Source organism: Lissotriton helveticus, chromosome 3_2, assembly GCF_964261635.1.
Source record: "Lissotriton helveticus chromosome 3_2, aLisHel1.1, whole genome shotgun sequence".
Classification (NCBI taxonomy): domain Eukaryota; kingdom Metazoa; phylum Chordata; class Amphibia; order Caudata; family Salamandridae; genus Lissotriton; species Lissotriton helveticus.
The window spans coordinates 501892472-501905304 of NC_136062.1; the positions used below are offsets into that span (position 1 = coordinate 501892472).

Sequence of the window (12833 nt, forward strand, 5' to 3'; positions counted from 1 at the left end):
CCCAGCCCCGCCCCCTGTGAGTATTACAGCACACCAGGGGGTATGAGAAGACTCTGGGTCTGAGACCATAGATATGAGCTGTGGAGCCCCAGCCCCGCCTCCTGTGAGTATTACAGCACACCAGGGGGTATGAGAAGACTCTGGGTCTGAGACCATAGAATGAGCTGTGGCGCCCCAGCCCCGCCTCCTGTGAGTATTACAGCACACCAGGGGGTATGAGAAGACTCAGGTCTGAGACCATAGAAATGAGCTGTGGAGCCCCAGCCCCGCCTCCTGTGAGTATTACAGCACACCGGGGGGTATGAGAAGACTCTGGGTCTGAGACCATAGATATGAGCTGTGGAGCCTCAGCCCCGCCTCCTGTGAGTATTACAGCACACCAGGGGGTATGAGAAGACTCAGGGTCTGAGACCATAGATATGAGCTGTGGAGCCCCAGCCCCGCCTCCTGAGAGTATTACAGCACACCAGGGGGTATGAGAAGACTCGGGGTCTGAGACCATAGATATGAGCTTTGGAGCCCCAGCCCTGCCTCCTGTGAGTATTACAGCACACCAGGGGGTATGAGAAGACTTGGGGTCTGAGACCATAGATATGAGCTGTGGAGCCCCAGCCCCACCTCCTGTGAGTATTACAGCACACCAGGGGGTATGAGAAGACTCTGGGTCTGAGACCATAGATATGAGCTGTGGAGCCCCAGCCCGCCTCCTGTGAGTATTACAGCACACCAGGGGGTATGAGAAGACTCTGAGACCATAGATATGAGCTGTGGCGCCCCAGCCCCGCCTCCTGTGAGTATTACAGCACACCAGGGGGTATGAGAAGACCCGGGGTCTGAGACCATAGATATGAGCTGTGGAGCCCCAGCCCCACCTCCTGTGAGTATTACAGCACACCAGGGGGTATGGGAAGACTCGGGGTCTGAGACCATAGATATGAGCTGTGGAGCCCCAGCCCGCCTCCTGTGAGTATTACAGCACACCAGGGGGTATGAGAAGACTCTGAGACCATAGATATGAGCTGTGACGCCCCAGCCCCGCCTCCTGTGAGTATTACAGCACGCCAGGGGGGTATGAGAAGACTCTGGGTCCGAGACCATAGATATGAGCTGTGGAGCCCCAGCCCCGCCTCCTGTGAGTATTACAGCACACCAGGGGGTATGAGAAGACTCAGTTCTGAGACCATAGATATGAGCTGTGGAGCCCCAGCCCCGCCTCCTGTGAGTATTACAGCACACCAGGGGGTATGAGAAGACTCAGGTCTGAGACCATAGATATGAGCTGTGGAGCCCCAGCCCCACCTCCTGTGAGTATTACAGCACACCAGGGGGTATGAGAAGACTCTGGGTCTGAGACCATAGAATGAGCTGTGGCGCCCCAGCCCCGCCTCCTGTGAGTATTACAGCACACCAGGGGGTATGAGAAGACTCAGGTCTGAGACCATAGAAATGAGCTGTGGAGCCCCAGCCCCGCCTCCTGTGAGTATTACAGCACACCGGGGGGTATGAGAAGACTCTGGGTCTGAGACCATAGATATGAGCTGTGGAGCCTCAGCCCCGCCTCCTGTGAGTATTACAGCACACCAGGGGGTATGAGAAGACTCAGGGTCTGAGACCATAGATATGAGCTGTGGAGCCCCAGCCCCGCCTCCTGAGAGTATTACAGCACACCAGGGGGTATGAGAAGACTCGGGGTCTGAGACTATAGATATGAGCTTTGGAGCCCCAGCCCTGCCTCCTGTGAGTATTACAGCACACCAGGGGGTATGAGAAGACTTGGGGTCTGAGACCATAGATATGAGCTGTGGAGCCCCAGCCCGCCTCCTGTGAGTATTACAGCACACCAGGGGGTATGAGAAGACTCTGAGACCATAGATATGAGCTGTGGCGCCCCAGCCCCGCCTCCTGTGAGTATTACAGCACACCAGGGGGTATGAGAAGACTCGGGGTCTGAGACCATAGATATGAGCTGTGGAGCCCCAGCCCCACCTCCTGTGAGTATTACAGCACACCAGGGGGTATGGGAAGCCTCGGGGTCTGAGACCATAGATATGAGCTGTGGAGCCCCAGCCCGCCTCCTGTGAGTATTACAGCACACCAGGGGGTATGAGAAGACTCTGAGACCATAGATATGAGCTGTGGCGCCCCAGCCCCGCCTCCTGTGAGTATTACAGCACGCCAGGGGGGTATGAGAAGACTCTGGGTCTGAGACCATAGATATGAGCTGTGGAGCCCCAGCCCCGCCTCCTGTGAGTATTACAGCAAACCAGGGGGTATGAGAAGACCCAGTTCTGAGACCATAGATATGAGCTGTGGAGCCCCAGCCCCGCCTCCTGTGAGTATTACAGCACACCAGGGGGTATGAGAAGACTCAGGTCTGAGACCATAGATATGAGCTGTGGAGCCCCAGCCCCACCTCCTGTGAGTATTACAGCACACCAGGGGGTATGAGAAGACTCCGGTCTGAGACCATAGATATGAGCTGTGGAGCCCCAGCCCCGCCTCCTGTGAGTATTACATCACACCAGGGGGTATGAGAAGTCTCTGGGTCTGAGACCATAGATATGAGCTGTGGAGCCTCAGCCCGGCCTCCTGTGAGTATTACAGCACACCAGGGGGTGTGAGAAGACTCTGGGTCCGAGACCATAGATATGAGCTGTGGAGCCCCAGCCCCGCCTCCTGTGAGTATCACAGCCACCAGGGGGTATGAGAAGACTCTGGGTCTGAGACCATAGATATGAGCTGTGGAGCCCCAGCCCCGCCTCCTGTGAGTATTACAGCACACCAGGGGGTATGAGGAGACTCAGGTCTGAGACCATAGATATGAGCTGTGGCGCCCCAGCCCCGCCTCCTGTGAGTATTACAGCACACCAGGGGGTATGAGAAGACTCTGGTCTGAGACCATAGATATGAGCTGTGGAGCCCCAGCCCCGCCTCCTGTGAGTATTACAGCACACCAGGGGGTATGAGAAGACTCTGGTCTGAGACCATAGATATGAGCTGTGGAGCCCCAGCCCCGCCTCCTGTGAGTACTACAGCGCACCAGGGGGTATGAGAAGACTCAGGGTCTGAGACCATAGATATGAGCTGTGGAGCCCCAGCCCCGCCTCCTGTGAGTATTACAGTACACCAGGGGGTATGAGAAGACTCAGGCCTGAGACCATAGATATGAGCTGTGGAGCCCCAGCCCCGCCTCCTGAGAGTATTACAGCACACCAGGGGGGGTATGAGAAGACTCTGTGTCTGAGACCATAGATATGAGCTGTGGAGCCCCAGCCCCGCCTCCTGTGAGTATTACAGCACACCGGGGGGTATGAGAAGACTCTGGGTCTGAGACCATAGATATGAGCTGTGGAGCCCCAGCCCCGCCTCCTGTGAGTATTACAGCACACCAGGGGGTATGAAAAGACTCCGGTCTGAGACCATAGATATGAGCTGTGGAGCCCCAGCCCCGCCTCCTGTGAGTATTACAGCACACCAGGGGGTATGAGAAGACTCTGGGTCTGAGACCATAGATATGAGCTGTGGAGCCTCAGCCCGGCCTCCTGTGAGTATTACAGCACACCAGGGGGTGTGAGAAGACTCTGGGTCTGAGACCATAGATATGAGCTGTGGAGCCCCAGCCCCGCCTCCTGTGAGTATCACAGCCACCAGGGGGTATGAGAAGACTCTGGGTCTGAGACCATAGATATGAGCTGTGGAGCCCCAGCCCCGCCTCCTGTGAGTATTACAGCACACCAGGGGGTATGAGGAGACTCAGGTCTGAGACCATAGATATGAGCTGTGGCGCCCCAGCCCCGCCTCCTGTGAGTATTACAGCACACCAGGGGGTATGAGAAGACTCTGGTCTGAGACCATAGATATGAGCTGTGGAGCCCCAGCCCCGCCTCCTGTGAGTACTACAGCGCACCAGGGGGTATGAGAAGACTCAGGGTCTGAGACCATAGATATGAGCTGTGGAGCCCCAGCCCCGCCTCCTGTGAGTATTACAGTACACCAGGGGGTATGAGAAGACTCAGGCCTGAGACCATAGATATGAGCTGTGGAGCCCCAGCCCCGCCTCCTGAGAGTATTACAGCACACCAGGGGGGGTATGAGAAGACTCTGGGTCTGAGACCATAGATATGAGCTGTGGAGCCCCAGCCCCGCCTCCTGTGAGTATTACAGCACACCGGGGGGTATGAGAAGACTCTGGGTCTGAGACCATAGATATGAGCTGTGGAGCCCCAGCCCCGCCTCCTGTGAGTATTACAGCACACCAGGGGGTATGAAAAGACTCTGGGTCTGAGACCATAGATATGAGCTGTGGAGCCCCAGCCCCGCCTCCTGTGAGTATTACAGCACAACGGGGGGTATGAGAAGACTCATGGTCTGAGACCATAGATATGAGCTGTGGAGCCCCAGCCCCGCCTCCTGTGAGTATTACAGCACACCAGGGGGTATGAGAAGACTCCGGCTTGAGACCATAGATATGAGCTGTGGAGCCCCAGCCCCGCCTCCTGTGAGTATTACAGCACACCAGGGGGGTATGAGAAGACTCAGGTCTGAGACCATAGATATGAGCTGTGGAGCCCCAGCCCCGCCTCCTGTGAGTTTTACAGCGCACCAGGGGGTATGAGAAGACTCCGGGCCTGAGACCATAGATATGAGCTGTGGAGCCGCAGCCCCGCCTCCTGTGAGTATTACAGCACACCAGGGGGTATGAGAAGACTCTGGGTCTGAGACCATAGATATGAGCTGTGGACCCCCAGCCCCGCCTCCTGTGAGTATTACAGCACACCGGGGGGTATGAGAAGACTCTGGGTCTGAGACCATAGATATGAGCTGTGGAGCCCCAGCCCCGCCTCCTGTGAGTATTACAGCACACCAGGGGGTATGAGAAGACTCTGGGTCTGAGACCATAGATATGAGCTGTGGAGCCCCAGCCCCGCCTCCTGTGAGTATTACAGCACACCAGGGGGTATGAGAAGACTCTGGGTCTGAAACCATAGATATGAGCCGTGGAGCCCCAGCCCCGCCTCCTGTGAGTATTACAGCACACCAGGGGGTATGAGAAGACTCTGGGTCTGAAACCATAGATATGAGCTGTGGAGCCCCAGCCCCGCCTCCTGTGAGTATTACAGCACACCAGGGGGGTTATGAGAAGACTCTAGCTCTGAGACCATAGATATGAGCTGTGGAGCCCCAGCCCCGCCTCCTGTGAGTATTACAGCACACCAGGGGGTATGAGAAGACTGGGTCTGAGACCATGGATATGAGCCGTGGAGCCCCAGCCCCGCCTCCTGTGAGTATTACAGCACACCAGGGGGTATGAGAAGACTCTGGGTCTGAAACCATAGATATGAGCTGTGGAGCCCCAGCCCGCCTCCTGTGAGTATTACAGCACACCAGGGGGTTATGAGAAGACTCTAGCTCTGAGACCATAGATATGAGCTGTGGACCCCCAGCCCCGCCTCCTGTGAGTATTACAGCACACCGGGGGGTATGAGAAGACTCTGGGTCTGAGACCATAGATATGAGCTGTGGAGCCCCAGCCCCGCCTCCTGTGAGTATTACAGCACACCAGGGGGTAAGAGAAGACTCTGGGTCTGAGACCATAGATATGAGCTGTGGAGCCCCAGCCCCGCCTCCTGTGAGTATTACAGCACACCAGGGGGGTATGGGAAGACTCAGGTCTGAGACCATAGATATGAGCTGTGGAGCCCCAGCCCCGCCTCCTGAGAGTATTACAGCACACCGGGGGGTATGAGAAGACTCTGGGTCTGAGACCCTAGATATGAGCTGTGGAGCCCCAGCCCCGCCTCCTGTGAGTATTACAGCACACCAGGGGGTATGAGAAGACTCTGGGTCTGAGACCATAGATATGAGCTGTGGAGCCCCAGCCCCGCCTCCTATGAGTATTACAGCACACCAGAAGGGTATGAGAAGACTCAGGTCTGAAACCATAGATATGAGCTGTGGAGCCCCAACCCCGCCTCCTGTGAGTATTACAGCACACCAGGGGGTATGAGAAGACTCTGGGTCTGAGACCATAGATATGAGCTGTGGAGCCCCAGCCCCGCCTCCTGTGAGTATTACAGCACACCAGGGGGTATGAGGAGACTCAGGTCTGAGACCATAGATATGAACTGTGGAGCCCCAGCCCCGCCTCCTGTGAGTATTACAGCACACCAGGGGGTATTAGAAGACTGGGTCTGAGACCATGGATATGAGCTGTGGAGCCCCAGCCCCGCCTCCTGTGAGTATTACAGCACACCAGGGGGTATGAGAAGACTCTGGGTCTGAGACCATAGATATGAGCTGTGGCGCCCCAGCCCCGCCCCCTGTGAGTATTACAGCACCAGGGGGTATGAGAAGACTCTGAGTCTGAGACCATAGATATGAGTTGTGGAGCCCCAGCCCCGCCTCCTGTGAGTATTAGAGCACACCAGGGGGTATGAGAAGACTCTGGGTCTGAGACCATAGATATGAGCTGTGGAGCCCCAGCCCGCCTCCTGTGAGTATTACAGCACACCAGGGGGTATGAGAAGACTCTGAGTCTGAGACCATAGATATGAGCTGTGGAGCCCCAGCCCCGCCTCCTGTGAGTATTAGAGCACACCAGGGGGTATGAGAAGACTCTGGGTCTGAGACCATAGAGATGAGCTGTGGAGCCCCAGCCCCGCCTCCTGTGAGTATTACAGCACACCAGGGGGTATGAGAAGACTCTGGGTCTGAGACCATAGATATGAGCTGTGGAGCCCCAGCCCCGCCTCCTGTGAGTATTACAGCACACCAGGGGGTATGAGAAGACTCCAGCTCGATCTTACAATCATACTTCCAATTGAGTCACTTATTCATCAAATACCACCTTCAAGTCTTGTTACTCCACAGGAACTTCTGGAGCTTCAACTATCAAATCACAAGAGGTGTCTCCGCCAAAAGGGATGGTTGAGAAGGATGATGATTGAAGACTCGGGAATAGAAGCAATGCTCCCTGCAATAGACAGAATCCAATTCTACAGTTCTCCTTGCCCAGTCTATTCTACTCTTCCGCTCTTCTGCTTGGGAATTCTTCCCTACTCAGCAAGGCATCTGAAATACAAATCACAACATTAAAACTTTCCCTTCCTATCAATGTCTCTACTACTTCTTTAACGTCAATCCCAATCCTATTGTATCTCCTACCTTAACCTCTGCTGTGAGTAGCTTCTCTCTTGTTAAGCTGTTATGTTAGTATGAAGTTTTAGTCTGTTAACCCCTTCAGCGCTAATGACAAGGGTAACTCGTCATGGACTTTCCATTGATTTCAATGGAAAGTCAATGGAGCTCAACCAACACCCTTAGCAGCCACTGTCCTTGTTTTTTCTCTTTCTTTCTTTTGCAGGTGGCAGAACTCAAGTACCATTGGTAAGTATAAGATCTATATACAGTGCTTAATTTGTGCTAAGCACCGGCACTTATTTAACAGGGCTGGGGCTACTGAATTTTGCCCCCTTGTACGATGGGCCCAGTAATTAATACAAATAAATGTACCTACCAGTCCTGGTTCAATTGCATATCTGCCTGGTAATGCCAGAGAGTGTGCCACCCAGGCGTAGGCACAATCTAGGGTGTGTTACTAGTTGTGTAATGCGCAGTCAGCATGTGCGTTGTGCAGGAGGATACTACCAATTGGCCGTCACTATCACACGTGGGGAGATTGTTGTTTGTCACTGTGTGGCTATGCTTTGTAACGGCCGGGGACATGTAGTGGGCAATATCGTCCATGCCTGCAGGAGAGAGAGGGCGAGGATCACTCGATGACGTCTCTGTCCATGGAAAGATGTTTGCACAGAACGTCGAGAAGTTTCACTTTCGCTCTGTGAATCCTGGAGTTCAGGTCTTTCTGAAGTCTTTAAGCACAGCATCCTTCTGTACCAACGCTGCAACCTGTGCGAAAAACGGTCATACTTTTCATCAAAATTTCCTTTCATGATCTGCTGCAGCCGTCATCAGTACAGGAGAAAGGGTGGGAGGATATTGTTTTTTGTTTTGTTTTGCAGATTTATATAGACATATAAAAGGCAGTACATATTTTTTTTAAATGACTTGTGCATTTTAACACCTTCCATGCGGCCGCGATTTTGCGGAAGTGCGGCACCAGCGAGGTAGTGCTGCCGGCAGCATGGAAGGGGTTAATGTAAAAACTGTATTCATTTGTGACATTACATTCCTAGGCATTTTATCTATTTAATCAGTTTAACAGATGTGTATTTTAGCGCAGGTCCATGGTTCCAAGGAGCTGCTTTTTTATGACGTCACAGTTACCTAAATGACAAAAGTGAGTGTTTGAATGTGTTGAACAAAACACTGAGCCTCCCAGCTGCATTCAACTTGACACTCACACTTAATACTTATACAAATGACGGGAGAAGGCTTGAGTTTTCAGGAAGGACAGATCAGGAACATTATAAGGATTTTGCTGTACCTGGGCCAAACTAACTTTGTGGGACCCTGCTCAGAACAGGTTTGGATTTTATGATCCGGTTTAAGCTCTTTAATGCCCTCATCAGCCAAGTTACAGACAGGAGCCCAAGCACACTCGTCCAAATTCAAAATGTGTTTTCATCTAATATTCACGGATAGTGAGGTATGTTTTCAATATTGTAATACAGAAGCTGACAAATATTATTGTAAATAATCTCGCTGACCCTTTCCTGTTTTGAATATGTGAAGTCTGGTTTCACTCCCCTAAAATCTTTAAGGATGCTACATGGTGTGTATGATCAAAGTCCCACAGGGCCAATAGCCACGTAATTAACCCCTCCAGTAAAGATCTGACAAATGCTAGTGTGGGAAAGTTCCCAGTGGAAGGATGAAGTTCCCTCCGTGTGGCAAAGAACCTGAAGTGTAGCAAATGTCTGTGTGGTACAGTAAGTCACTAAGTTAAGATAATCCTACGTCACAATCGTGACGCAGGATTATCTTAACTACTACTGTGTATTGAAAATGTCCATGTGATGCCTGGTTCCTTCCATGTGATAACTGCTCATGTGGATAAACGATCCCCCTTGTGCTGTAGGGTCCCACTTGGTAACAGTGTGTTTCAAGTATTGTGAAGTGTTACTTACTGCATCGGAGCACTACATGCACCTATCTGTACAGTGATATTACATCTAGCTTTTAGCAGTGCCAGTTGAGGATGTGTGTGGAGGCAATAGCGTAAATCGGTGGAGCCATTGGAGGAAGTGGGTGGATTTGGGAGAGGTGGATGTGGCCTCCTAAAAATATTTGAGTACCTGGAGATAATATTTTACAAATTAAGCACCGTAAGTATATATATTACCTACTGGCTGGTGCCAGTAGGTAGTTATAGATAGGACCTTGTTTCTATTCAAAAGGCGTTTCTTCTATTCCCAATAACGTTGGCTCCGGTTGACGAACCTTCGCGAAAAAACGTTGGTCCCGCTCCGGTCCGCTCCTATCTTGGAAGTTTTTTAGGTGATTCGGCAAACGGGGGCCGAGAAAAAAGGGTGGTCCCAAAACTTGTTTTCTCCATGTTAATTCCTATAGGAAACTTTTGACACGGCTACAGCCCGAACTGCTGAACGGAATTACACCGAATTAGGCAAAAAGGTAGCCCTTGGTTCAGAAAGAACTCTTTTTGTTAAATGGTGTAAATCCATTCAGTAGTTCTTGAGAAATTAAAAAAAAAAGGTGAAAAAATAAATTTCCCATAGGAAACTTTAGACACGGCTACAGCTTGAAATGCTGAACGGAATTACACCAAATTTGGCATGAAGGTGGCCCTTGCCTGAGAAAAAACTTTTTCCTAAATGGTGTTTAATCCGTTCAGTAGTTGCTGAGAAAAAAAATAAAAGTTTCAATATCTAGCGGCACAAGATAGCAGTAAAAGAAACGCACAAAACGAGAAAAGGGGGCAGGGTAGAAACACCCTGACCCCCTAGGCCTGCTCAGGTGGTCCCTCAAGGACACCGAGGGCCCAAAAAAGCTCCCACCCTGTCATAGCAAACTGTGGTTTTGTGTTTGGAAGAGAGAGCAGGGAAACCTGCTCTCTCGTCCAAAAACTAAAGCAGATTGCTTTTCCCTATGGGGAGCTGCGTCTTAGCAGCTCCCCTTGTGGAAAAGCAATGCAGGGGAATTGTGGACCCCCCACCGTCCCCAACGAAGTGGCCAGGCCCCGGGGGATGGGCTCCCTGTACCAGAAGTGGCCAGGGAGGGGGACACGCGGCCATCCTCCCACATAATAAAAAAAACGCAAAGGCCGCCACCGGGGGACGGTGTCCCCAGGGCCATAAATGGCCTTTGGAGGGGGGCCAAGCAGCCCCCCTCGAATTATAAAAAAAAAAACACTGGCCATGCCCAGGGGGATGGGGTCCCTGGGGTCAAGTATGGCTTTGCCCTTCCTTTTTAAACAATAAAAATGAAAAAATAGGGGGGATGGGGTCCCTGGGGCCAATAAAATAGGAAAGGAAGGGGGGCTACACAGCCCCCTTCTTAAAAAATGTAATTGAAAAAAAGACCGACATTGTGCCGGAGGCCCCGCCCCCTCCCTGCAGCACTCTGCAAACACGCACCCTGGCGCATTGTGAGATGGGGAAGTAATTCCCCTTGAATACTGGGGGTGCCTGGGGACCAACTAGCCCACCTAGAACCTCCAGTATGCGCCAGGGTGCTGTGTTGCAGAGAGGTGTTGAGAGGCCACGCCTCTTTTTACACCTCTCTGCAACGCATCTCTGTGGCGCTTACTGGAGGTACCTGGTGGGCTAGTTGGACCCCAGGGACCCTCAGGATTCAAGAGGACTTTATACCCCAACTTAAAACACGTCACGGGGTGTGTTTACACAGTGGTGAGGGGAGAGGGCGGTTCCCGAGGTGACGTGTGCAAACACACCCTGTGGCGCGTTTTCAGTTGGGGAATTAATTCCTCTTCAATCCTGAGGGTCCCTGGGGGACAACTAACCGACCAGGTTTGTCCAGTAAGTGCCACAGAGCTGCATTGCAGAGAAGTGTAAAATGGGGCATGGCCTCGGACCACTTCTCTGCAACGCAGCTCTGTCATGCTTACTGGTGGTACATGGTGGGCTAGTTGGACCCAGGGACTCAGGCTTGAAGGGGACTTAATCCCCCAACTTAAAACTTGACACAGGGCGCCTTTGCGCAGTGATAAAGGGAGAGGGCGGGGCCAGAGGTGACATGTGCAAACACATCCTGTGGGGTGTTTTAAGTTGAGGCATTAAGTCCCTTTAACCCTGTGAGTCCCTGGGTCCAACTAGCCCACCATGTACCTCCTGTAAGCACCACGGAGCTGTGTTGCAGAGAGGTGGTCCGAGGCCATGTCCCATTTTACACCTCTCTGCAATGCAACTCTAATGCATTTACTGGACATACCTGGTGGGTTAGTTGGCCCCCAGGGACTCTCAAAGTTCAAGGGGACTTTATCCCCCAAGTTAAAATGGCCAAAGGGTGTGTTTGCACACGTCACCTCAGGCTCCCCCCTCCCTTCAACAGTGTGCAAACGAGCCCGTGGCGCGTTTTAAGAGGTAGTTTTAATCCCCCTGCCCTATTATGGTCTAGTGGCTTACAGAGGAGGTCATGCTAATCACAGGGGTACCCCAACGCATTGTGTATGTAGGTGTTTTCACTGTATTCTAAGAGGCCGATTCCGATCCTGGAAAAACGCTGTACAAATCGTGGTATGGAGCATTTTCCCCATACAACTCGTACTTGTAAGGAGGCCCCTACAACCTAGGAAGTACAAATAGACGCACTCCATACAAATTGTAAAAAAGACCATACAACTCGTATATACAAGCGATTCCGATTCGGATTGCTCTGTACGCGACTTTCCATGTATTTCCGGCAGCAGTTTACAACCCGGCAAGTGCGATTCGTACAAACGGCACTCGGTACGGCAATTTTTTTACAAGAGCCAAAAAGTGCCAGAAAAACCTTGTACGCCCCAAAAACAGTACGAGACAGACCCCCTCATGTACGCGTCGTACACCCCATGAATACAGGGGTACGTATGTACGGTGCGTACGGATGACACTGAAAGTGGGGAACGGTGCTTACATACACGATAAAGGGGTGCTGGTCATGTACAAGCACCGTACCCCAAAATCGCGTATGTACGCACCGTACCCCAAAATCGTGTATGTGCGCACCGTACCCCAAAATCTCGTATGTACGCACCGTACCCCAAAATCGTGTATGTGCGCACCGTACTCCAAAATCACGTATGTACCCCAAAATCACGCCGTACCCCAAAATTGGGTATGTACCCCAAAATCGCATACGTACGCACCGTACCCCAAAATCGCGTATGTACCCCAAAATCGCGTATGTACGCACCGTCCCCCAAAATTGGGTATGTACCCCAAAATCGCATACGTACGCACCGTACCCCAAAATCGCGTATGTACCCCAAAATCGCGCATATACGCACCGTACCCCAAAATCGCGTACGTACGGTGCGTACATGTGCGATGTTGGGGTACGCACCATACACACGCCTCGCATGTGGGGGGACCCCTGTATGCCTCATACCCCTATACGACCCATACCCCGGTATGAGTCATACCCCCAGAACGAGTCATACCAGGGTACGAGACGTATAGGGGTTCGCTTCGTTGCCCGGTACGAGTCATTCCCCATATACAGGCCATTTTCCATACAAATCGTATGCTGACAACCCGGTACGAATCATACTTGACGGGTTGGACAGCCTTTTTACAAATTATATGGTCTTTTTTACAAGTCCGTGTCGTACAGCTTTTCCCGATCCGATTTGTAAGGATCGAGCCGATCTGTATGTATTTTTCCCGTACGAATCGTACTACACGGGTTGGAAG

At 52.1% G+C, this 12833-nt stretch overlaps 1 protein-coding gene across 2 annotated transcripts in view; it reads left to right on the forward strand.

Moving 5' to 3' along the window:
• The window catches only part of LOC144826381 (uncharacterized), a 190747-nt gene that overhangs the window by 19835 nt on the left and 158079 nt on the right, over nt 1–12833 (forward strand). Inside the window, exon 2 of one of the 2 annotated variants that reach the window (XM_078684709.1) lies at nt 7364–7386. The exons of the other annotated variant lie outside the window; for it this stretch is intronic. The gene's annotated coding sequence lies outside the window, so the exon portion shown is untranslated. The remainder of the gene's footprint in view (nt 1–7363; nt 7387–12833) is intronic. 2 annotated transcript variants of the gene reach the window in all.